The sequence below is a fragment of the Equus caballus genome, chromosome 3 (assembly GCF_041296265.1).
Source record: "Equus caballus isolate H_3958 breed thoroughbred chromosome 3, TB-T2T, whole genome shotgun sequence".
Lineage (NCBI taxonomy): Eukaryota > Metazoa > Chordata > Mammalia > Perissodactyla > Equidae > Equus > Equus caballus.
The window spans coordinates 82,570,415-82,595,189 of record NC_091686.1 but is presented as its reverse complement, the minus strand read 5'-3'; the positions used below and the strand labels follow the sequence as shown (position 1 = coordinate 82,595,189).

The window sequence follows — 24,775 nt, the reverse complement described above, 5'->3', positions numbered from 1 at the left end:
CTGGGTCATATAATGACTCCACATTTACATTTTTAGGAACTGCCAACTGTTTCCCAAAGTGGCTGTACCATTTTACATTACCACCAGCAATGTATGAGGGTTCTAATTTTTCTACATCCTCACCAACACTTGTTATTATCTATCTCTTTTATTACAGCTATCCTACTGGGTGTAAAGTGGTATTTCATTGTGGTTTTCATTTTCATTTCCCTGATGGTTAATGGTGTTGAGCATCTTTTCATTTGCTTATTGGCCATTTGTATATCTTCGTTGGAGAAAGGTCTATTGAGATCCTTTGCCCTTTTGAAAATCGGGATATTTGTCCTTTTAATTATTCAGTTATACAAGGTCTTTATATTTTCTGTATAAAGTCCCTTATTAGATAAATAATTTGCAAATATATTTTCCCATTCTGTGGGTCATATTTTCACTGTCTCGACGGCATCACTTGCTGCATGAAAGTTTTAAATTTTGATGTAGTCTAATTTTATTATTTTTTCCTTTTATTGTTTGTGCTTTTGGTGTCATATCTAAGAAACCATTGTCTAACTTATGGATGTGAAGATTTAATCCAATGTTTTCTTCAAGAGTTTCATAGTTTTTATGGGCCGGCCCGGTGGCCGAGTGGTTAAGTTCTTGCCCTCTGCTTCTGTGGCCCAGGGTTTCACTGATTCGAATCCTATGCACAGACATGGCACCGCTCATCAAGCCGTGCTGAGGTGGCGTCCCACATGCCACAGCTAGAAGGACCCACAACTAAAAATACACAACTATGTACTGGGGGGCTTTTGGAGAAAACGGAAAAATAAAATCTTTTTTAAAAAAAGAGAGTTTTATAGTTTTTATATTTTTGGCTTTTACCTTTGATCTATGATTCATTTTGGATTAATTTTTGTATATGGTGTGAGATAGTGGTCCAGATTCATTCTTTTCTTTTTTCCAGCCTCATTCTTTCGCATATGGATAGCCAGTTGTCCTCATATGCTTCTTTTTGTCAGTATTTACCTAGTATACTTTCCCATTAATTTATTTTTAGATACCATCATAAGTTGTAATTTAGATGTAAGATATGGAAGATACAACAGTTATCCCCATTTTATAGATTTAAAAAAATTATATAATCATTTTCTAGTCCTTTTCTAGAATTTTAGATGATCTCTCTATTTTTATTTTTTAAGTATGCTTTTTGGTGAGGAAGACTGGCCCTGAGCTAACATCTGTTGCCAATCTTCCTCTTTTTTTTTCCTCCCCACAGCCCCAGTAGATAGTTGTATATCCTAGTTGTAGGTTATTCTAGTTTTTCTACGTGGGATGCAGGCAAAACATGGCTTGATGAGCAATGTGTAGGTCCGCACCCAAGATCTGAACCCGTGAACCCAGGGCCGCCAAAGCAGAGCATGTGAATTTAACCACTGGGCCATGGGCCTGGCCGCCCCCAGTTTTACAGATTTGAGGCAATGTCTCAAGTTAAGTGAGTTATCCAAGGACCCATGCATAGGGACAGAAATTAGTACTATGGATAGGATAGGTGTTCTGATTCTCAAGCCATCCCAAAAGGTACTGCTTTCCCTCTGAGCCATTTAAATAAGCCCACTTTATTTACCTTAAACTCTGAATATTCACAACGGCCCATCCCCTGGAGTGGTCAGAAGGGAGTTACTAATCTTAGACCTGACTAGGGGAAACTTTCGAAATGATGGTATACTTCAATTTTCTCACTTTGGAGGTCAAGCCTGTTGGGAAGACACAACAGGATTCTGAAGAAGTTGCAAGGGACAATTAATTCTTCTGCTTTAGCTTTTCTCTATCTTTTTTTCTTTGTTATTATCGATATGACTTTTACTTGCACAATTAATTTTTGTCCCACTCAGTTCATTAGTCTCGTCTCTCTGTGAAAGATTTCCCTATTGTACGCCTTCCCTGAACATTAAGGAAATTCAATGTGACTACACAGGGAAAGGATGATAAGCTGACATGGTGGAATACAGAATCAAAAGGCTTTGGAGATCCATGGTATAACTCAGGGTTTCTCAACCCTGACACTATTGACATTATGGACTAGATCATTCTTGGTTGTGAGGACTGTCTTATGCATTGTAGAATGTTTAGCAGCATCTCTGACCTCTACCCACTAGATGCCAGTAGTAGCACCTGCCAACCAGTTGTGGCAACCAAAAATGTCTCCAGACACTACCAAATGTCTCCTTAGAGAACCAAATTACCCAGAATTGAGAACTACTGGTTTAACCATATAATTTCTTTCTCATGTCCTTCCTATAAGACAGCAGTTTGATGGTTAAATATTTTAAAAATTGCTAATGTTCTACATCTTTCTTTTGTATTGTCTTATGGTCTTTGAAAATCTATGTCTTAACTGCAAGGCAGTTAGCTATTTCAAAAGTGGAATAGCGGACTGATACCTGGTTTGATGTGCCCCACTATCATTGTTATTATATGTAGTAATATGAACCAACGTGTTTGAAAAGTGAGGGAAAAAACAGCACCTGTCAAAAATGGTGCCTGACAGCTTCTGATTTCTGAGGCCCATGAGACACAAAGTCCGGCTGGAAAGCTCTGAGCATGAATTCTCTAGAACTCTTTCAATATATATATATATTTTTTTTGAGGAAGATTAGCCCTGAGCTAACTACTGCCAGTCCTCCTCTTTTTGCTGAGGAAGACTGGCCCTAAGCTACCATCCGTGCCCATCTTCCTCCACTTTATATGTGGGACGCCTACCACAGCATGGCGTGCCAAGCGGTGCCATGTCTGCACCCGGGATCTGAACCGGTGAACCCTGGGCCACTGAGAAACAGAACGTGCGAACTTAACCGCTGAGCCACCGGGCCGGCCTCTCTTTCAATATTTTAAGAGTGTATAATTTGGGGTATCTTGCCCTGCAAAATTAAAAGACTGTAGACTACACTTGATTTATGTAAATATGAGTTTTTATAGAGTGTGTTTTCATGTAGTTGGCAAGACTATAATATGTCAAGAAAAAGACCCCAGTTACATGTTCTTACAGATTTAATTTTTGCCTTCTGAGAACTTCTAGGGCTGCTGGAGCAAATCAAAAGGAACTTGCTCAACCCTTTATGAAACTCTTTATTATGCTTATTTGGAATAAAGCAGACATTGTTCAGAATATGCAAGCACTGAACAACTGAATGATACCTATATTCACAAAAATACCCAAACATATTTTATGCTGCTGGTTAACTAAAATGTTTCATCTTGAAAAATCCAGTTGGATAAGGCAACATGCTCTGGATTCTCCCAGCATCAAAGTGGCTCCTTCTAAGTCATGCACCTGCATTAAAATTATTAGTCCTGTTTTTGGCATTGGGACATCCTGCTCAATATCGACTACCTATTAGGGTTACCTCTCATCTTTTGCATCTTTTGTCACAGCGGACTATTTTGGCTTTGTTTTCCATTTCCTGATTAATAATGACACTAAATTATTTTTAGCATCTTTGCATGCAGAGTGAATGAAAAGATCACCAGAAACTTATTTCCGTGTTTCATCAAAACAGTCATAGCAAAAAGTATGGAGAAAAAAGTCTCAGTGTTTCCAGTTAAGCCACGAAAGGAAAAGATAAATATTTTCCTTAAAATATCAAAGTCAGTATTGAATTTCATTATGGTTGGGGACAATAATGTCATTGTCACTCTGTTCAGATGTACAGTGACTCAGCAAAGCAATTTCGAACCTTTTTATTTGTGTGGCATCTTTCAACTTGTCTAACTTTCAGGAGTCTTAATGCCATTTCTCATTGTTGGGCGCTCTGTAGGGCGAAACTCTGGGTTCCAGTTCGCCCCGGTCAGTCTCTGGGTCATCCAGGTAACAGGGGCCGGATTTGCATCCCATGGGGGTAGTGACTGTTGTCCCAGATGCTTGCCCCATGCAGATGCGCCTCCCTGTGAGCCCACCGCCGTAACCTCAGACCCCACGCGTTCAGCTGCCCCTCGGGCCATGCCCTGCAGCGGTGGGGAGGGCACTGATCAATCCCACGCCCTTCCCTGTGGCCCGCTCCCGGTTTCTGGGGATCCAGGGAAGAAAGCCGTCCGGTACGCGCCATCCCCGGCGGCCGCGAGAGGGAACGCGGGGCGCCGGGTGCCCCGCGGCGTCGCCCGGGGGTCCAGGCGCGAAGCCGGGCGGGGCCGCGACGCGGGTCCGAGCGCCCGAGGCGCCGGCGGAGCATGTGACCACGCCGCGCGGGGCCGGGCGCGCAGTGCCGCGCGGTGGCGGCGGCGGGCAGAGCAATGGAGGCCGCGGCCGCCTGAGAGGCGGGTGCGCTGCCGGGGCTGCTGCGGAGCTGCTGGTGCTGCGGGGCTGCCGCGGGCTGTGCAGCCGCGTCCGCCGCCCGCGCGGGACCGCCCGTCGCCGTCCGGCCGCTCGGCCAGCCTCGGCGCAAGGCGGGGACCTCAGGTGAGCGCCCTCTCGGCCCGCGGCCGGAGCCAGACAATGGGGGCAGCGGGCGGGCTTCTTCCTTCCACTCGCGATCCCCCGAGCCGGGCCCCCGCGGCGCCCCGGGATTCCCGACCTTGCCCTTGCCCTAGGGGCGTGGGCTCGGGGCGGCTGGCCGTGGACTTCGGGGCGGTGTCCCCGCGTGTGTGTGCGGCGCGGACCCTCCCCGAGGAACCGGCGCACGGTGTGCACCGCTTTGGATCCCACGCAAAGGAACCTGCGGACGGGCTGCAACCCCGGGAACTTGCAGAGAGCGTGGGACCTTCTAATTCCCTCTCTCCTTCCCGCGCCGCGGCATCATGTCCCGGGGTCCCCGGCGCGGGTCCTGGCTGCAGCGGGGGGCAGAGCGAGACCTCGCCGTCTGGGATCTTGGACGCTGACCAGGGTCAGCCCTCTCCCCCCGTCAGAGCTGCATTGCTTTGTTTAACCTCTGCCAAGCCAATTCGCACAAACTCTTGTTGCCCCAATTCTGATGAGCCACCAGTTTGATGGCTGAGGCAAGACAAAGGTTTTCCCTGTTTACCAAGAGCTGGAGCCGGGAGACCGCACGCTGCCAGTGGTGTGAAATGTGTTTTCCTTATCTTCTCCCAGGGGTTCTTGCAGTGGCTTTCCTGGTTCTATAACCGTCCTTTCTTGCAGAGCTCTGTAGTGGCGAGATTGGACCTTCTAACCCTACAGATAGGGTGGGTGGGGTATGGCTTTTATTCATGGTTATCAGTAAACAGAAGGGCAGACGTTTACATTTTATATGGGATGTTTGCAGAATAGAGGCATCGTAATCATTTTCTGAATTCTAGATTTTTGAGAGAGAATATATATGTTCAAAGACACACTGATTCAGTGGGTGGGGGAAGGGAGAAGAAAACCTAGTAACTGGACCATGTGTTGTGAAATTTTAATATGGTTTTATGAATAATGGCCTGGAAACTGATCTGCTGTAGGTGACGGAGTGTCTGTGTAGGGGGTGGTGGTGATGGACGGGGAGTGGTTAGAATACAAAGAATAAGGCAATTTTAGTAAAAGGTTCATAGTAAACATCCTGTAGCAAATTTTTAATTCATTTAGCTGTCATTACATCTTTGTCTCCCTGTGAAAATCACCTATAGTAGTTGTTGAATTATATATAAAATGGCTAACAATTATCTGGCATTATATGTGACTCAGGAATCTGAATACAACAATCAATTTTGAGTAATTTAAAAAGTCAACAAAGACACCTTCGCTACTGCCTCCTTTATTCTGTGAGAAAACTGAGTCCTGGTTCAATATATTCAACAGAAAATAGTCTGTACTAAAAAAAACCTCAAAGGCAGATTTTTTAAAGAAAGATTTTGAAAAAATGCATCATATTGAGGTGATATTGTTGCGTTATAGATGACTTCAACTCAAAAATGTGAAGGGATAAAAATAATGCTACCAGATCACCACTTTGCAGTATTACCTAAAATGTATTTTATTCAAAACCTTATTTTTACAGGCACCTCTGACGTCGAGAAACTTTCACTCTAAAGACTTACTAGTACTTAGCACTGAATTTGGATTCAGGAAGATAATAATACTGACTTGACATACTTAGGCAATTGATGTGAGAAACAAAAGCCACCACACAGTTCTTTCTAAACTATAAAGCACTACGATAAGTGTAAGTTGTTATTGCTAGATGGGGAAGCTGTATTTAACAGTTTTCTCTTACGAGATTTTGGAAATTAATTGAAATTAGTATGAAATTCTCCAGGGCAAAGGATGGTCTTTCAGTCTTTTTTTATAGTCCACATCTCTAATCTGGCGTATAGTAGGGTTCAATAAATAGTTGTGGAAAGAATGAATTAATGCAAAATAAAATACCAACGGATAGGGAGCTGGCCTGGTGGCGCAGCGGTTAAGTGCGTACATTCTGCTTCGGTGGCCCGGGGTTCGCAGGTTTGGATCCTGGGTGCGGACATGGCCCCGCTTGGCAAGCCATGCTGTGGTAGGCGTCCCACATGTAAAGTAGAGGAAGATGGGCACGGATGTTAGCTCAGGGCCAGTCTTCCTCAGCAAAAAGAGGAGGATTGGCAGCAGATGTTAGCTCAGGGCTATTCTTCCTCAAAAAGAAAAAAAAAATACAAATGGGTAAAACATACACACGGATTGAATTGGTTTGCTTCTTTTAGTATAATGAACATTAACTGAAGGCTTACTGTGTGCCAAGAACTGTGCAGTGTTTCCATGCACAGGTTATAGAAGCCTGGCTACCTTCCTTTTTTGATCCTGTTGTGTGTATGTTTCTGTGAAGAACGGGGCCCCTGGGTGGTATTAATGATCGGCTCATATGACCGAGTAGCACAATAGAACATTTCACTTGTTGTATGTACATATACTTCCTCACAAAGGCCTGTGGGGAGGCAGGGCAGATACTATCATTCCCATTTTGTAGGTGAGGAAATCCAGACTCAGCGAGATTAAATGACTTGCCAACTCCTTGCCACTGAAGCGCCAAGGCTGGGGACTCGATCTGGATCTCACGCCTAGAGCTTTCTCCTCTGAATCACACTGCCTCCTCCCAGAGAGGCTGCACCTCCCGAAAGATCCCTCTCCAGTTAGGCCTCATGAGAAAGTCTACCTTTTGAATAACTTTTATATAGGGAAAAGTTATAGTTTACAACCTAGTGCTTACTGAAGTGGTTAAATGTGCAAATTCTGGAGTTAGGTGACTAAATTTGAACCCTGGGTTTACCAGTTACCAGCTCTGCGTCCTTGGCAAGTGACTTAATCTGTGTCTCAGTTTCCTCATCTGTAAAATGGTGGAAGTGATAGAACCTGCCTCATAGGATTTGGGGGAGGATGAGATGAAATAATGTGTCTGCTTAGCACAGTGTCTAGCACAAACTAAGCATTCAGTGTCAGCTAATTATTTTTATTCTCATTATTATAATGTAAAGCAGTGACTTTTAAACTTTCTTTTTTGCGCAGTAAGAGATGTATTTTACATTGCCATCCAGTATACATTACAAATATGTTTAATTTTTTAAAAGACTCATGAACCACTGCTTAGACTTCCCATGTGTCATGCATTCTTATATTTTTTATTCTATTTTATTTAGGAATGCCACCTGAGATCCACTAAATTTCGCATCCCATTAATGTGTCAGGACTTGCGGTTTGACAAGCAACTAATGTAAAGGATAATCAGATTAAGTGCATTAAAGAAAAATTTGTTATTGAATCTTTATATTTTTCCTTCTAATGATTTGGAATTTGAATATTAAATTACACTAAAAATAAGTTCTTAAACATTTCTTAGTAACTAGTCATTTATTGAGTATTTATTATGGTCCAGGTACTGTGCTAAACAGTCTGTTTATATATGTTATCTAATTTAGTGCTCACAACAGCCTGTAACTTGGCCTTGTGTTTCCATTTGATAATTGAAATTAAGACTCAAAGAGGTTTTATTAACTTGCTCAAGGTCATAAAGTTAATGAGAGATGAAGCAGGAATTCCAACTGAGTTCTGTTTGACCCCAAATTTCTCTGCTCTCCCCCACGCTCTGTTCTGATGTTCTCTCACAGTGATTTCTAAAGATGTATCATTTTTCTTTTACGTAAATTTGAATGGCAATATTGAGAATTTACCCATTGTAGTACATGTCTTGTAGTTTCCTTTGAAAGGACCCATTTGAAGAAAATTTTCAAGTTAGTGAAGTAAGAAAGCACACTGGGTAGACTAGTAATTCATTTTGACTTTGGCTGGTCTTTGATGTAAATATTTTGGAATAGCTTCTCAGGGTTTTATGATGGAGTCAATTAATTGGTCAGTTTCATTGAGCACCCAAAGGTTTAATATATCTTCAGAAGAGACATGAAATAGCTGTGTAACTATAAAAAGGCTTCATTACAAATGAATGTCGGCTTTTGTTAAGGCACAAAATGAAGACTCAAGAGCTACAAAGAGTATTTAATAGTATATTGATTTGTCTCAAAATCACCAGGCAGTAAAAGCATTTATTTTGGAAAGTACTTGTAAGAAACTACCACTAACTGTCCTATTAATTTTTTTTTGTATTCAATTCTTTGCAAATGTTTCTTAAATTTTTAGCAGTGTTTTAATTTTTTGCTATTTCTGAAACTTTCCTCCTCTTTGAAAAATATTGTCAGAGGGGATTGAAGAATGTTTTAAGGAAATATATTTTATAAATGATACTTAGAATACACAAATAGATGATTTTCAATGACAATGCAAAGGCAAATTTCACTGTTTATTTCACAATTATATCTTATAGATTCAGGCCCTTTAGTGTCTGGTTTGCGTATTGCTGTCGACATGTAGGAGTGTATCTTGTCGAAAAGCTGATTCCAGGTGCTTAAAGATATATAAATATGTTCCTGCTTTTGTGTTATAGCTTTTGCATACATGGAGCTTTAAACTTTTAACTGTATGTTGAAACAGTTTAGTTGTTGAATTAAGGTTAGTCTTTTCACAACTAGTAACTTTTTTTGTGTGTGTGTGGAAGATTGGCCCTGAGCTAACATCTGTGGTCAATCTTCCTCTTTTTGCTTGAGGAGGATTGTTGCTGAGCTAACATCTGTGCCAGTCTTCCTCTATTTTATGTGGGCACTGCCACAGCATGGCATTATGCATGGTAAGTCCTTGCCTGGGATCCACACCCATGAACCCCGGGCCACTGAAGTGGAGCACACAAACTTAACCACTACGCTACCGGGCCAGCCCCCAAAACTGATCATTTTAAAATCAGAGTCTGTGTAGATCATGATGATATATTAGAGAAGGACAGCAGTTTCATGGTTTATTTATGTGGTTTGAAAATCCATGTGTTTCTGCTCGTCTGTCATCCTTTTCTATTGAGATTAGATTAAAGTGAATGTATTGTTTCATTTGTTGTTGAATATCAGATTTCATCCTTAGGTTAGCCCTGAAAAAATTGTTTTATGATGAAATGTGTATAAATGTAGTAAGCTTACTTTTTATGCTTATTTTATTAATTTATTTCTTTTCTCTAACACCTGACCCTTCATGAATTGGTATAGTTTTTGTAGCGTCAAGAAACGTTCCAGCTATAAAGCAGTCACTGTAATTTGTATGTTCAGGCAGGTACTAACCTCGGTTACCATCACATTTTTTACTACTTTCATTCTTGATGTGAACATTCTTAGAGATAAGGAGAGCAAAACCAATTTAGATATTTACTTGTACTAGTGTCTTTGAGGCAGATACATATGCATATTTTAGGTTTATGTATATGTATGATTTCCACAGATATGTGAGAAGTGCGAGATTACAAACTCTTAATCCATAAATAAAAAATTATCTTGGGGCTGGCCTGGTGGTGTAGTAGTGAAGTTCGCGTGCTCTGCTTTGGTGGCCCAGGGTTCACAGGTTTGGATCCTGGGCACGAACCCAACACCACTCATCGAGCCACGCTGTGGCAGTGTCTCGCATAAAGTAGAGGAAGATTGGCACAGATGTTAGCTCAGTGACAGTCGTCTGCAAGCAAAAAGAGGAATATTGGCAACAAATGTTAGCTCAGGGCCAATCTTCCTTAAACACACACACACACACACACACACACACACAAATTATCTTAAGTAACATTGTGGAAATAAAAAAAACTAAGTAAAAATCTTTGAGATGTTGAGTGCCTTATAGTCAGTCACATGTTATCAGAAATATTTAAGAAGCCACATAGAACAACCATATGCAATAGCTTTTATATTCTAGTAAGTTTGTATGTAGAAAGGTGATTCCGTTTAAAACGTCAAAAATGAAAAGCAGAAATATTTTCATTCAGATTTTTAAATCTTCGCCAGCTCTTCCAGATGTTTGTAGAATTTTTCGAATAGTATACTTTGAGGCTTAAGTGGAGATTCCAATAACTTTGCATCTGAAAATGGTACTATATTAAATATTAAGTATTTGAGGAAAAGATACAGAAACTGCCTCCCTGAAAGACTTGGGAAATATTTAAATCAGAACTAAGTACTCAGTTCAGTAGAGACAGGTTGTTAGAACAGAATTTAAGAGCAGACAGTAGCTGCTGAGAGGAATTATTCCAGTAACAAGAAAGGAAGGACAGCTTGGCGAAAGGCATTGGGCTTTTTATCAGGGAAGGTAGGAACGACCCACCCAGAGGTCCACTGGCCTCGCACCGCTCGCCTGGTGAGGGATTGGCTGGCACTGAGAGGGCGGAGGTGAGCAGGCAGGGAGGGTGGGCAGCGGAGAAACTTAGTTATTATTTAAATCTGGCATAAGCCGGATTCAATAAATAATCTGTGAAAAGTCTTGTATATAATTGTTAACCCACAGTTTCCTCACTTGGGAGGAATAAAAAGTCCGTGGTCCCAAGATGACTGTTTTTGGAAGCGGAAACATCAGAACTTCAGTGTCAAAGCCTTTCTGGTCTCAGGTGGGGCCACTGCTGATGGGCTTAGGGAAGCTTCTGACAGCTTCAGCAGAGCTGGGAAGACACTGCTGATGAATTTCTTCCTTTTCAGAAGTTGTTGATAAATTTGGAGTGCTTTTTTTTCCCTGTCAGAGCATCACTGTGACAGATGCAGTGGGCTTTCTTGGTTCTGTTTACGATGCAGCTGCCCGGGCATGTTTGCGGTGGGTTAACTGTTTTCTGGAGTTAATGAGGTCAGGGTCACAGGTTCAGTTCCTGCGAAGGCCAGTTAGCTTTGCTTTGTTCTCTGATCTCATATTGTACTCTTAACCCAGACCAGCCATCTGGCGAAGGCAGATCATTGATCACAAAGGGACTAATAAGCAAGACAGTGTGGGAGGCGTGGCAGGAATTGAGTTATTAGAGAAACAGTTCCAAAAGCATGTGCCAGTTTGTGTTTCATAGCATTTTCTTAATATTTGGAAGATAACGTGATTGTCACGTTATTTTCTTGGTCATTTCTGTTTAACTCTCATTTTAACAGGTTTTTCTAGTTGCAAGTTTTTAGATATCTCATTCATTCAGCAGTTACATATTGTCCTGAGTGTTCTGAACTTTCCTCTAGGTGTGTAGGACAGCGACTGTGGCAGTGAGGATGGAGAAAATGTCTGAAAGTAGAGGATCAAACCTCCTACTCAGTTGTTTACAGATCCAGCTCCACTGAATTAAAAAATAAAAGTGAAAAAAAGCAAAACACTGTTTTGAATGAGAACAAATAGACTGAGAATATCTAGGGAAACACTTTATAGTTTAAGTATACCTAGGTCTACAAATCTCTTATTCCCTTTATTAAAATTACTTCTAATATCAAGAGAAATATCAGAGATCATCTAGCCTTGTGCTATCTCATATGATAGCCACTGGTCTCATATGGCTATTGAGCATTTGAAATGTGCCCTGTCAAAATTGAGATGTGCTGTAAGTTTAAAATACACACTGGATTTCAAACACTTGGTGTGAAGAGAGACTGTAGGGGCTGACTCGGTGGGGTAGTGGTTGAGTTTGTGTGCTCCACTGTGGCGGCCCGGGGTTCTCAGGTTCGGATCCCCAGTGTGGACCTAGCATGGCTCATCAAGCCATGCTGTGGCACCATCCCACATAAACCAGACAAAGATTGACAACAGATGTTAGCTCAGGACCAGTCTTCCAAACAAACAAAAAAACCCCCAAAGTAACAAAAAAAAGTGTAAAATATGTCATTAATAATTTTTTAATATTGATTGCATGTTGAAATAATGTTTTAGATATGTTAGATTGAATACAGCATTATTAAAAATAATTTTATGGTTCTTTTTACTTTTTTAAATGTGCCTACTGGAAAATTAAAAACTACATATGTGGCTTACATTTATGGCTTGCATTATATTTCTATTAGGCAGCGCTGTTCTAGCCCAAACCCTCATTTTACAGATGAGAAGGCTAAGGTCAGAGGTTAAGTAACTGAGCTGAGTTCTTTCCATTGCCTGTAATCTCTCCTGCTAATAGGTTAGGTGCTCAGGAAGATAGGAGCTCTTTGAACCATTAGCAGACCATTTAGTGCATGGCAATTATCATATGTTACAAGATCTGTGCCTGACTCATTGCATATTAGGTATTTTGTCGATTGTGAGTGTGTGTGTGTGTATACACATGCCACATATATAGGAGAGGGACTTCGTCTTGTTTGTGATGTTGATATTTAGGCTCAATTGTACCTTCCTGCATAGGTCAGAGGCCCTACAGCTTTATTTAGTTCTGAGAAAAGTACATTAAAATATTAGACATTAACAGTTGTAATTCTGGATTCAAGTGGGTACTTTTAATGTGTACTTCTCATTACAAAGAAGATTTCTGGTAGTTTTTAATGAACCTGGATAGACAAAGCAGCAGGATTTTCGGGCTGTGTCCCTTTTGGAAGGAGGAGAGCTGAAGTGAAGAGAGATGGCTCAGTCTGTGTTCTGAAGACAGAACTTATTATGAGCTGTTACTTACCATCTCTTAGCCATGGCTTTTCCTGATGTTCCAGCTGAGGAAGAAATAGCTGGGGTTGGCTGGTGCGAAAGTTGTGGCCCCAGCATGTGGGCTTCCTGTCAGTTTTGTGAGCATAATGGTCTTTATTTTTGAGGAAGGTTAGCCGTGAGCTAACATCTGCTGCCAATCCTCCTCTTTTTGCTGAGGAAGACTGGCCTTGAGCTAACATCTGTGCCCATCTTCCTCTACTTTATATGTGGGTCGCCTACCACAGCATGGCGTTTGCCAAGTGGTGCCATGTCTGCACCGGGATCTGAACTGGCAAACCCCGGGCTGCTAAGAAGCGGAACATGCACACTTAACTGCTGCGCCACCAGGCCGGCCCCAGCATAATGGTCTTTAATTGGCAAAGAGAAAAAAGAAGAAAACCTCAGGACCAAATTTATTGTCTGTTATTTTTGGTTAAGAATTTTGCTTTCCTAATCAACATAGGCAGTTCAAATTAACATCTTAAAGATGTTTACTTTATGTGCCTTCAGATCTAGTCTTTCTTTTTGGCCCACACAGAGTTCCAAGTCACTATCAGTTTATTATCAGTGACTCAGTGACAACTAGTGAACGACGACTTTGTCAGGCAACCTCGGACACTTCAATTAATCTCATCATCCGTACTAGCTAGTAATGTGCATGAATTTATCCTTTCATTAGGGGCAGTGTGGAGGTTGAAAGAAGGTATGTGATTACTTCCAGAATGGGGGCTTATAAAAACATTTCTGGATTATCATTTTTCTATGCTTTTTGTCTGTTACAAACAACCAAGATTTATCCTGGGTACAGAGAAACAAAGCAAGATGGCAATCTCTGAATGGTTACCTTCGAGTAGGCCAAAATAAGAAACTGTGTCCTGTGGTATGAAGTTTAGTGAAAAGTGCCATGACCATCCACATCCCATCCAGCCTGAGTCATCAAAACCCAGTTCATCTCATGTCAGCAGATATGTTACTGAGTATACACCATGTGCTGGGCACAGTGGGCGGAGCATGAAAAGAACAAGGGCTGGGGTCTCCAGCTCACTTGAAGACCGAAGTCTTCATCACTTTTGTTGTCGTTTCTAACTTGAGAAAAGAATGTAGCGTTTTTACGTTGTTGCAGAACGACTGCATTACGATTCACGTTCAGCAAGTCACTAGCTGATTTCATGTACTGTCGTGTTCCATTTCTAGCAGTAACCGAGTTTTTTCCTTGGGGTCGTGGGGGCAGTCAGTTGGAATAATGAGAGGCTTGTTGTCACCTGGGGAATCATTGAACATGGGAGGGTAGCACACTTCCTCTGTATTCTCTCCTTTTTCCCTGCTCCAGCTGTTTATACCAGGCACTGTGGAGTTGCTAGTGAATATAAAAATGAAGAACTCACGGTCTAGTAAAGAAGAAAGATAAGGCAGAATGTAAAGTATGCTATGAGAGAAGGGCGCAGTGTTATGGGAACTCAGAGGAAGAAGCTGTCATTCTGGTGAGGAGTGGTCTAATGAGGGAAGAAAGGAGGCAGCTTGCAGAGGAAGTGACATTTGAGCTGGGTCTTAAAGGATGGGTAGAATTTTAACAGATGGAGAGAGGGCAGGAAGGTATTCCAGAATTAGGGAACAGAATGAGCTAAGATAGGGCAAGCACGAAAGCCATGGTGTACTGAGGAGGCAGGAACAGTGGGCATGGAAGGGAACGGCAGGAGATAAGAGTAAAAAAGTGAGTAAGTCAAAATTTGGAGGGATTTGAAGGGTCAAGGGTGCTGACATTTTTTAGGCAACGGGGAGCTATGGAAACCAGGGAGTGGCATATTTGCATCTATTTTGGAAGGATGACTGGGAGTTGAGAGGTCTGGTTCTAGGCCCAGCTTTCCCTTTAATTAGCCTAGTGACTTTGGGCAAGTCACTTCACTCCTCTGGGCCTCAAATAATCTCCTGCAGAAGGTAAAAGGGTGGGGCAAGTGTTATCCAGTCAATCAGTAAACAGATACAGTAGTTACCAAGGGCCTACTCTGTGCCAGGGCTCCTGTTGGTGTTGGAACCCTAGAGCAAGCACAAAGGGCCCCTGTGCCAGGGAGATGATATTCTGGTGGGAGAGACAGACAGTGAAGAGTAAACAGATCAGTATATAATGTCATGTCAGGTAGTGATAAGTACTATAACGAAAGTGGAGCGGAGTGAGTGGAAAGTGGTGCTGTTTCTAGATAGCGTAGCGCAGAGATCTTTGAAGGAAGTGGAGGAAGCCGTGGGAATATTTCAGATCTCTTCTAGATCTCAAATCGTAGGTATAATTAAGTGAAAAGCTATGGGAGTTCAATCTCTTCAACATTGATTAAAATCGGTTTCCAAATAGATGTTGTTCTTACAGTTTCGATTCGTTTCACCAATACGCTTATTGATGGGCAGAATCTTTTTAGCACTCCATCGTTTAAATAGCTTGACTAAGTATAGCATAATTTAATTTTAGGAAACAATTTCTTTCATCATCTGAAAAATGTTGCTCATGTTGGTAATTTTGGATCCTGCCTCTCCCTCAGCACATTATCCATCTCCAACCTTGTGGCTTATGGAAGGGGGAATATGCTAACATTTAACCAACCAGATTTAAGGCAGTTGTTCAATATGTTGAATAGCTCTTCCAAGTTATTTTAATATAAATTAAAATTAAGTGGGAGCTCTGGGACAGCCCTGTTTTAATTAGAGTTGGAATGCATCTTAGGAGACCATTTCTGCCAGTTATAATCATAACAGTGGCATTGGGAATTTTTAAAAGAATCAGTAATAAGCTGAGTCTATCCTGAGGTCTTAAAGTTTGGTTTGTAGGTGATTCTTGCTGAATCAGTGAAAGGCTGAAGAAGGCACACATTCTTCTTTGGCCCTAAACCTTTTCTTGGTGATGTGGAACAGTTGAGCGGTAGTCAGCAGAAGAGAGGAAGAGAGTATGCTTAAAAGTGGCTTGTTCTTTGTGTGAGATATTAGGTAGGGAGATCTGGACTTACCGTTTATTGAGGACCGTTCACAGAGTTTTAAAGTGATTTCCCACCAATTATGTCTGCCGTGTCAGGAAGCTAGAGTGGTAGACTGTCCTTTTAGAGACAGTGTAAGATGTGATCCCCGACCTTAGGCTGGCATGGAATCCAGGCTATGTGGCTTTGTTTCCTCACCTAGCAGTTCACAGCCAGTGAAGCTGGCCCTGCCTGAATAATTTAACTCATCTTGTCCTTTAAGATAGTTTCAAGGAGTTGCTATTAGAACTGAATGATGTACAGTTTGGGGCTTGCACATGTATTTTTGTTCTTTCTTCATTTTCCCTTTTACAGAAGATAGAAGTACCTCCTTGGTCTTCAGTTCTCCTGCTGGTTGTTTATAATCCCTGCTCTAGATTACTCATTCTGCCAGTCCTTGTTGTAATATCATTTATTTTTTAAAATTAAGTTCTCATTATAATTCCCTCATGCATCTGTCATCCTCAGAATGTTTAGTTATTCGGTATAGAAAGGAAGGAAGGAAGGAGAGAGGGAGGGAGAGAAGAAAGGGAGGAAAGGAGGGAGGGACGGGAAACAAGAAAGAGAACTCTGGATACTGTACCAACAGGTCATGTTAATGTTTGTTTTGCTTATTATATCTGAATTTCCAATATTCTGATTTTTTCCCTCAAATAAAAAAATTTTTCATTATGGTAAAATTTATATAACATAAAATTTACCATTTTAACCATTTTTAAGTGTGCAGTTCATTGGCGTTAAGCACATTCCAAATGTTGCATAACCAACAGCACTACGCACTTGCAGAACTTTTTCATCATCCCAAACAGAAACTGTGCCTATTAAACACTAACTCCTCATTCCCGCCAGCCCCTGGTGACCTCTATTCTATTTTCTGTCTCTATGAATTTGCCTATTCTGGGTATTTCATGTAAGTAGGATCATACCATATTTGTCCTTTTGTGGCTGGCTTATTTCACTTAGCATAGGGTTTTCAAGGTTCATCCATGTTGTAGCATATGTCAGACCTTTATTCCTTTCTATGGCTGAATAAGATTCCATTGTTCACATAACAATAAAAAAACCCATTCGTCTGTTGATGGGCATGTGGTTGTTTCCACCTTTTGGCTATTGTGAATAATGCTCCTATCAACATTGCTGTCTAAGTATCTGTTTGAGTCCCTGCTTTCTGTTCTTCTGGATATACACCTAAGAGTGGGGTTGCTGGATCATATGGTAATTCTAGGTTTCACTTTTTGAGGACCTGCCAAACTGTTTGCCACAGTGACTATAACATTTTAAATCCCCATCAACAATCCACAAGGGTTCCAGTTTCTCCACATCCTCACCATCACTTGTTGTCTTTTGTTTTTTGATAATAGCCATCCTGACAAGTGTGAGGTGATATCTCGTTGTGGTTTTGATATGCATTTCCCTAATTATTAGTAATGTTGAGCAACTTTTCATATGCTTATTGGCCATTCCTTTATCCTTTTTTGGAGATGTCTATTCAGGTTCTTTGCCCATGTTTGAATAGAGTTGTTTTCTTTTTTGTTGCTGAGTTTTAGAAGTTCTCTATATATTCTGAATATCAATTCCTTATTTGATATATGATTTGCAGATATTTTCTTCCATTTTGTGGGTTGCCGCTTTACTCTGAATAGTATCTTTTTTTTTTTTTTTGAGGAAGATTAGCCCTGAGCTAACATCTGTGGCCAATCCTCCTCTTTTTGCTGAGGAGGACTGGCCCTGAGCTAACATCTGTGCCCATCTTCCCCTACTTTATATGTGGGACGCCTACCACAACATGGCGTACCAAGTGGTGCCATGTCTGCACCTGGGATCTGAACTGGTGAACCCTGGGCCGCCGAAGCAGAATGTGCGTGCTTAACCACTACATCACCAGGCTGGCCCCTAATGGTGTCTTTTGATGCACAAAATTTTAAAATTTTTGCAAAGTCCAATTTGTCTGTTTTTTTCTTTTGTTACCTGTGCTTTTGATGTCATAGCCAAGAAACCAGTGCTGAATCCAATGTGGTGAAGCTTTTGTCCTCTGTTTTCTTCTAAGAGTTTTATTGTTTTAGATCTTACATTTTGGTCCTTGATCCATTTTGAATTAATTTTTGTATGCTGTTTTAGGTAAGAGTCCAACTTCATTTTTTTGCATGTGGGTATCAAGTTTTCCTAGCACCATTTGTTGAAAAGACTGTTCTTTCCCCATTGAATGAGCTTAGTACCCTTGTCAAAAATCATTTGACCATATATGTGAGGGTTTATTTCTGGACTCTCTATTCTATTCCACTGGTCTATTTGTCTACCTTTGTGCCAATACTATACTGTTTTGATTGCTTTGACTTCGTAGTAAGTTTTGAAATGAGGAAGTGTGAGTCCTTCAGTTTTGTTCTTTTTTTCAAGATTGTTTTGGCTATTTGGGGCCCCTAGAGATTCCATATGAATTTTAGGATGAAATTTCTATTTCTGCAAAAAAAGTCATTGAGGTTTTTGGTAGGGATTGCATTGACTCTGTCGATTTCTTTGGGTAGTCTTGATCTTTTTAAATCTTCCAGTCCATGAACAGGAGATGTTCATTTCACTTATGTCTTCTTTAGTTTCTTTCAGCATTGTTTTCTAGTTTTTATTGTACAGATCTTTCACCTCCTTGGTTAATTCCTAAGTATTTTCTTCTTTTTGATGCTGTTGTAAATGGGATTGTTTTTGTAATTTTCAGATTGTTCATTGTTTGTGTGTAGAAATACAAATAATTTTTGTGTATTGACTTTGTTTACTGCTACTTTGCTGAGTTCATTTATTAGTTCTAACGGCTTTTTTTGTGAAGTATTTAGGGTTTTCTACATAGAAAATCATATCATCTGCAAATAGAGATAATTTTGCTTCTTCCTTTCCAATTTAGATGCCTTTTATTTCTTTTTCTTGCCTAATTACTGTGGCTAGAACTTCCAGTACCATGTTGAATAGAAGTGGTGAAAGCAGGCGTCCTTGCCTTGTTTCCGATCTTAGAGGAAAATCTTTCAGTCTTTGACCATTGAGTATGATGTTTGTTGTGGATTTTTAATATATGGCTTTTATTATGTTGAAGTAGTTTCCTTCTGTTCCTATTTTGTTGAATGTTTTTATCATGAAAGGGTGTTGAATTTTGTCACCTGTTTTTCCTCCATCAATTGAGATGATCATGTGTTATTTTTCCTTTGTTTTGTTGATGTTGCATATTACTTTGATTGATTTTTCTTACGTTGAACCATCCTTGCATTCCAGGAATAAATCTCACTTGGTCATGGTGTATAATCCTTTTAATATGCAGCTCAATTCTATTTGCTAGTATTTTGTTGAGGATTTTGCATTAATGTTCCTAAGGGATATAATTCTGTAGTTTCCTTTTCTTGTAGTATGCTTGTCTGGCTTTAGTATCAGGGGAATGCTGGCCTCATAGAATGAGTTAGGAAGTATTTCCTCCTCTTTAGTTTTTTGGAAAAGTTTGAGAAGGATTGGTATTAATTCTTTAAATGTTTGATAAAATTCATCGGTGAAGTCATCAGGTCCAGGACTTTTCTTCATTGGGAGATTTTTTTTTTAAAAGATTTTATTTTTTTCCTTTTTCTCCCCAAAGCCCCCGGTACATAGTTGTATCTTCCTCGTTGTGGGTCCTTCTAGTTGTGGAATGTGGGATGCTGCCTCAGTGTGGTTTGATGAGCAGTGCCATGTCCGCGCCCAGGATTCGAACCAATGAAACACTGGGCCACCTGCAGCGGAGCGCGCAAACTTAACCACTCGGCCATGGGGCCAGCCCCCTTCATTGGGAGATTTTTGATTATTGATTCTATTTCCTTACTTGTCATAGGTCTGTTCACATTTTCTATTTCTTTGTGATTTAATTGTGGTAGATTTTGTGTTTCAAGGAATTTTTTCATTTCATCTAGCTTATCCACTTTTTTAGCATACACTTGTTCATAGTACTCTCATATAATCTGTTTTATTTCTGTAGAATCAGTAGTAATGTCCCCACTTTCATTTCTGATTTTAGTAATTTGAGTCTTCTCTTTTTTTCCTTAGTTCATCTAGCTAAAGGTTTGTCAGTTTTGTTGATCTTTTCAAAGAACCAACTTATGGTTTCATTGGTTTTCTCAGTTGTTTTTCCCTTCTCTATTTCATTTATCTCTGCTCTTAGCTTTACTATTTCCTTCCTTCTGCTGGCTTTTGGTTTAGTTTGTTTTTTTTCTAGTTTCTTCACTTGTAAAGTTAGGTTATTGATTTGAGCTCGCTCTTGTTTTTTATTGTAAATGTTCATAGCTAGAAATGTCCTCCTTAACACTGCTTTCACTGTATCCCATAAGTTTTCGTATGTTGTGTTTTCATTTTCATTCACCTGTGAGTATTTTCTAATTCTCCTTGTGATTTCTTCTTTGGTCCATTAGTTGTTTAAAAGTGTATTGTTGGGCTGGCCCAGTGGCGCAGCAGTTAAATTTGCACGTTCCGCTTCAGTGGGTTGGTTTGGTTCACTGATTTGGATCCCAGGTGCAGACATGGCACTGCTTGTCAAGCCATGCTGTGGCAGGCGTCCCACATATAAAGTAGAGGAAGATGGGCACGGGTGTTAGTTCAGGGCCAGTCTTCCTCAACAAACAGAGGAGGATTGGCAGCAGATGTTAGCTCAGGGCCAATCTTCCTCAAAAACAAAAAAAGTGTATTGGTTAATTTTCCCAATTTTGTGAATTTCCCTGTTTTACTTTTGTTATTGATTTCTAATTTCATCCCGTTGTGGTCAGAGAAGATGCTTTGTATGATATCTATCTTTTTACATCTATCAAGACTTAATTTCTGGCCTAACATGTTGTCTGTCTTGGAAAGTGTCCCAGGTGCACTTGAGAAAAATGTGCATGCTGTCATTGTTGGGTAGAGTGTTTGGTGTGTCTGTTAGATGTAGTTGGTTTATTTTTTTTATTTTTATTTTTTTAAAGATTTTATTTTTCCTTTTTCTCCCCAAAGCCCCCCAGTACATAGTTGTGTATCTTTAGTTGTGGGTCCTTCTAGTTGTGGCATGTGGGATGCCGCCTCAGCGTGGCCTGATGAGTGGTGCTAGGTCTGCTCCCAGCATCCGAACCAGCGAAACCCTGGGTGGCCAAAGCAGAGTGTGTGAACTTAGCAACTAAGTCACAGGGCTGGCCCCTAGTTGGTTTATTTTGTTGTTTAAGTCCTCTTATCCTGTGACTGGTTGTTCTAGCCATTATTGTGAGTAAGGCATTGAAGTCTCTAACTACTATTGTAGAATTATTTCTCCCTTCAGTTCTGTCAGTTGCTTCATACATTTTGATCATCTGTCATTAGATGTGTGTTTATACTGTTATATCTTCTTGCTATATTGAACCTTTTAGTAACATGTAATGTCTTTCTTTGTCTCTTGTAACCCTTTTTTGATTTAAAGTCTCTTTTGTCTGATATTAGTATAGCCACCCCTGCTCTCTTTTGGTTACTACTTACATGGAATATTTTTTCCCATCTTTTCAGTTTTAACCTGTTTGTGTCTTTGGATCTCAAATGAGTCTCTTGTAGACAGCATATAGTTGGGGCATGTGTTTTTATCTACTCTGCCAATCTGTGTCTTTTTCTCTTTTTTTCTGCTGAGGAAGATTTGCCCTGAGCTAACATCCATGCCAGTCTACCTCTATTTTTTAGTATATGGGCTGCCAGCACAGCATGGTCACTAACCCAGCAGTGTAGGTCTGGGAACTGAACCCAGGCTGCTGAAGTGGAGCATGGTGAATTTAACCACTAGGCCACTGGGGCTGGCCCAAATCTGTGTCTTTTTATTGGGGAGTTTAATTCATTTACATTTAAGGTAATTAATGATAAGGAGGGACTTACTTTTATCTTTGCACTGTTTTCTATATGTCCTGTGGCTGTTTTGTCCCACATTTCCTGCATTATTATCTTCTTTTGTTTAGTTGATTTTCTGTAGTGAAATGTTTAAATTCCTTTCTCATTTCCTTTTGTGTATATTCTATAGCTATTTTCTTTGTGGTTACCAGGGGATTACATTTAACACACTAAAGTTATAACACTCTGATTTGATTTTCTATCAGCTTAATTTCAATAACATACAAAAACTCTGCGCCTTTCCGGTTCTGTCCCCACCTATCTTTATGCAATTTTATGCCAAAAAACATACTCTAATAATTCTTTTAAATGCATTAGTCTCCTAAGTTATTTAGAAAACAAGATCTGGAGTTACATACCAAAGTTACAGTAATAATAGCTTTTATACTAATAATTCCTTTTTTCCTTTAAATGTACTAGTCTCTTAAATCATGTAAAAAACAACAAAAAAAGTACAGTTACAAACCATTGTTAAAATAATACTATCTGTTATAATTGCCCATGTGCTTACTTTTATTGAGATTTTTATTTCTCTTTATGCCTTTGAGTTACTGTCTAGTGTGTCTTCATTTCACCTTGTAGGACTCTCTTGAGCATTTCTTGCAGGGCAGGTCTAGTGGTCACAAACTCCCTCTACTTTTGTTTATCTGGGAATGTCGTAATCTCTCTCTCACTTTTGAAGGACAGTTTTGCCAGATATAGCATTCTTGGTTGACAGTTTTCTTCTTTTAGTACTTTGAATATATTGGCCCATTGTCTTCTGGCCTCAAGTTTCTGATAAGAAATCTGCTGACAGTCTTACTGAGGAGCTCTTGTATGTGATGATTTGCTTCTCTCTTACAGCTTTCAAGATTCTCTCTTTGTCTTTTTCTTTTGAAAGTTTGATTATAATGTGTCTTGGTGTGGGTCTCTGAGTTCATCTTACTTGGTGTTAATTGAACTTTTTTGGTTTTTATATTCATGTCTTTCATCAAATTTGGGAAGTTTCAGCCATTATTTCTTCAGATATTCTCTTTGCCCCTTGCTCTCTTCTCCTTCTAGGACTCCCAAAATGCTTATGTTGGTCTGTTTGATGGTTTTCCATGGGTCCTTTGGACTCTTTTTGCTTTTCTTGAATCTTTTTTCTTTCTGTTCCTCAGCATCAGTAATTTCCATTGTCCTATCTTCAAGTTCATTGATTATTTCTTCTTGCTCAAATCAACCTTTGACTCCATCTAGTGAATTTTTCATTTCTGTTATTGTACTTTTCTACTCCAGAATTTCTTTTCATTTCTTTTTAGGTTTTCTATTCTTTATTGATATTTCCATTTTGTTTACACGTTGTTTTCTTGACTTTCTTCACATCTTCCTTTAGTTCCTTGAGCACCTTTAAGAGAGTTGTTTTAAATTCTTTGTCTAGTATATCCGCTGTTAGGTCTTTCTCAGGGACAGTTTCTCTTGATTTATTTTATTCCTTTGAATGGACCATACTTTCCTATTTCTTTGTATGCCATGTGACTTTTTGTCCAACACTGGACATTTGAATCTAATAATGTGTTAACTCTGGAAATCAGATTCTCCCTCTTTGCCAGGATTTGCTGTTTTTTATTTATTGTTTTTTTGATTGTTGTAGGCTGTCTCTGTGCTAGGAATTAGCCTGAAATGTAAACTTAATGTCTTCTTGGGTCTTTTCTGAACCTTTCCCAGGGCATATGGGGTCACTTTCTAATTTTCCCTGTATATGCTGTTGTGTTTGAATGTCCTACTCTTTAATGTCTGGTTCCTGGAAGGAAAAAAACTGAAAAATGAAGGAGAGGAAGGTGCTGGCCCTTTAAATTCCCTGAAAGTCGCTTCAGCTAGAGGGAGAGGGGCTTGCAACAATGGGGGGAGGTACAACAACAGTGGCTGCCAGCCTTGGTGATCAAAAGCCAGAATCAGCAATCAGAGCATAGATCTCCAATATTTGGAGGACAGAGTCCTTTTTGCCCACCTTGGCTTCCTCAGGCTGTGTGCAAGCTGCTCCAGGAACCAAGCACAGCTGCCTGCTACACTGCTGGGGGTGGGGGATGGATAACTGCTATGGTGCTAAGAGCTGAAATTGAAATCAACCACAATTTACACTCCAAGACTTCCCTGGAAGTTGCAATCCTTTGACAGACTTCAGAATTCCAAAACAATTACATTGGACAGATTCTGCCAGTGCAGTTGTTTTCTAGGGATAGAGAGAGATTCCTGGTGCTTTATACTTTGCCATCTTCCCAGAATCCTCTTCCCTTTGCCCATTTTTGAAATGGGATGTTTGCTTTTTTGTTGTTGAGTTGTAGGAACTCTTTATATAGTCTGGATATTAATCTCATCAGATATATGCTTTGCAAAGATTTTCTCTCATTCTGTGGGTTGTCTTTTCACTCTCTTGATAGTGTTCACATGTTTTCTTAACTATAATAGTAATACATGAATGTGAAGGGGGACTACTATAAAAAGCAAGCAGCAAACACAAACCTGGCTATTCAGGTAGCTGGTGGTATTGCTGCTGTTTGATGAAGGCTCCCAGGAGAAGACAAGATGAAGAAAGTCTCTGAGTTGCAGTTTGGATTCAGCTTCCCTGAGAGTTTGTAAATGCTGCTTCTGGGTAGCCAGTGGGCAAGGCCGTGAGTGAATCCTGAGAAACACAGGCCTTCCTACAGTCAGAGCATCTGACACAGAGTGGAGTTGAGTATTGGTTATTCATATATTTTTCCTCCGTGTTGCTTCCTGAGACTTTGCTGATAACCGCCACATTCTGGTTTTCTTATGTATCTCTATTCACTTTGATTCAGCACTGATATTCTGCCCATGGTGTTCACCTTCTTTTCCCTATCCTATCTCCTTCTGTACTAATTGTACATTTTTCTGATTGTACATTTGTCCTGGTGTGTCCATAGCCCATGTTGGTGAGAGAAAAGCTTTTTGCTAGTTCAGTGAGTAACCAGATAAGCTTTCACTCTGGTTCTTTCTTTGGGGAACAGGACTATGCATTACAATTCCATCTACAAGATGTTTT

At 40.3% G+C, this 24,775-nt stretch overlaps 1 protein-coding gene across 15 annotated transcripts in view; it reads left to right on the top strand.

Moving 5' to 3' along the window:
* The first annotated feature begins 4,214 nt into the window (after window positions 1-4,214).
* Window positions 4,215-24,775, top strand: part of CRACD (capping protein inhibiting regulator of actin dynamics) — a 308,131-nt gene continuing 287,570 nt past the window's right edge. For 5 of the 15 annotated variants that reach the window (XR_011437570.1, XM_070263761.1, XM_023638065.2 and 2 more), the window contains exon 1: window positions 4,235-4,432. The gene's annotated coding sequence lies outside the window, so the exon portion shown is untranslated. Of the gene's footprint in view, window positions 4,433-24,775 lie in introns of all 15 variants that reach the window. The other 10 variants (XR_011437568.1, XR_011437569.1, XM_070263757.1 and 7 more) reach the window with 4 other exon arrangements.